Source organism: Octopus bimaculoides, chromosome 24 (assembly GCF_001194135.2).
Source record: "Octopus bimaculoides isolate UCB-OBI-ISO-001 chromosome 24, ASM119413v2, whole genome shotgun sequence".
NCBI lineage: Eukaryota > Metazoa > Mollusca > Cephalopoda > Octopoda > Octopodidae > Octopus > Octopus bimaculoides.
The window spans coordinates 31,311,979-31,313,919 of record NC_069004.1 but is presented as its reverse complement, the minus strand read 5'-3'; the positions used below and the strand labels follow the sequence as shown (position 1 = coordinate 31,313,919).

General features: G+C 41.7%; 1 protein-coding gene across 2 annotated transcripts in view; it reads left to right on the top strand.

Moving 5' to 3' along the window:
- The window catches only part of LOC106880833 (uncharacterized), a 38,630-nt gene that overhangs the window by 16,854 nt on the left and 19,835 nt on the right, over positions 1 to 1,941 (top strand). The window contains exon 1 of one of the 2 annotated variants that reach the window (XM_052976539.1): positions 514 to 732. The exons of the other annotated variant lie outside the window; for it this stretch is intronic. The gene's annotated coding sequence lies outside the window, so the exon portion shown is untranslated. Of the gene's footprint in view, positions 1 to 513; positions 733 to 1,941 lie in introns of those variants that run through there. 2 annotated transcript variants of the gene reach the window in all.

The following is a 1,941-nucleotide window of genomic DNA, read 5'->3' as shown; positions in this document are numbered from 1 at the left end:
TATTGAAATGATACGTAAGTTAGTTGTAGAAATAATCTTTTTTGTTATGGGCACAAAACTTTAATTTTTAGGGGAGGGGTACAGTTGATTACATTGACCCCCAGTACGCAACTGGTACTTATTTCATTGACCCTGAAAGGATGAAAGGCAAGTTGACCTCAGCGAAATTTGAACTCAGAACTTAGCGGCAGACGAAATACTACAAAGCATTTCATCTGGTGTGTTAATGATTCCACCAGTTCAAGGAACTAATTATAAAATTATTAATAGTAACCAAGCTGTTATACTGAACATTTTTTTTTTTTTTCTTGGCTGCTGGGAGTTAATTGGTTTCTAATTATGCTCTTGTTACACATCGATTCAGATGTAACAGGATATAATGCGTGTTATGACTGAAAAGAAATATTGCTTGTGAAATGTTTGGTCATATAGACAGTATAAATACAGTAGTGTGCCCATAACGTAGTGAGTTGAAAAAACTGGAGCTGCTGAGAAAAGTACCCCTTGGCGATTTTTAAAGATCTGAAAATAAACGAAGAAACAGAAAAGCAAGGGATATAACTCTTGTAAGATCAGTTAACTGGAATCCTTGGATACTATAGACAATACAGGGTTGGTGTAGCTCTTTGAACAAGACAGTGGACCTATTAATGTGATGTTAAGCTCAAGGTCAGCCTTGATCAAGTTGACTTATGAATGGCATTCCAAGTGTGACCATTCTGTTCTATAGGGGTATGTAAGACTGTTACTTTCTCACTTTCTCTTTCTCTCTTGTGTCCTTTCATGTTGTTAAGTGTGGTACCTTGATGTAATTTATGCAGGACTAGTAGCATCCCATTGGTACAGTGGCTCACTGGTAAGATGGCTCCTGGTGCTATTTTCTCTATTAGATAGAACCTGCAGAATCATGCTTAGATTTGGAATAACTTACTCCTATATTCACGGTGGAGGGGTAGGAAAAAGAAGACCCAAATTTGGGTATTTTTTACTTTTGGGGTTAAAGTGAATATAGGTTAAAACAAAACAACTATAGAACTCTAGAGAAAAACTTTTTCCAATGTACATCAAAAATTCATCTTAAACCGTCAACACCGGTTAGCAAGGGGTGATCACACACACACACACAGGATGGGTTTCTTTCAGTTTCCATCTACCAAATCCATTCACAAGGCTTTGGTCGACCTGAGGCTATAGTAGAAGACGCTTGCCCAAGGTGCCACGCAGTGGGACTGAACCTGGAACCATGTGGTCGGGAAGCAAGCTTCTTACCATGAAACCATGCCTGCGCCTATGTACTCAGCTGCGTCTATACCTATGCACTCGGCCACATCTGCACCTATGCACTCAACCACACCTGCACCTATGCATTCAGCCACGCCTGTGCCTGTGCCCACAGTCATGCCTGCACTTGTGCACACACCCTTACCTGCACCTGTGTATGGTTAATTCTAAACAGTGAGCATAAATAAGTGGAGGAATGCATGTGGTGACTCATGTATAGGCACTGAGGAACTGCAGTACCCCTTATTTCCGCTCCATGTTATCGATAACATTCAATATAATGAGTCCTTTTTCCTTTAATTTTTTCTTTATACTTGTACATTGTGTGTTGTGTGTTGGCACTCCGTCGCTTACGATGTCGAGGGTTCCAGTTGATCCGATCAACGGAACAGCCTGCTCGTGAAATTAATGTGCAGGTGGCTGAGCACTCCACAGGCACGTGTACCCTTAACGTAGTTCTCGGGGATATTTAGCGTGACACAGTGTGACAAGGCTGACCCTTTGAATTACAGGCACAACAGAAACAGGAAGTAAGAGTGAGAGAAAGTTGTGGTGAAAGAGTACAGCAGGGTTTGCCACCATCCCCTGCCGGAGCCTCGTGGAGCTTTAGGTGTTTTCGCTCAATAAACACTCACAACGCCCGGTCTGGGAATCGAAACA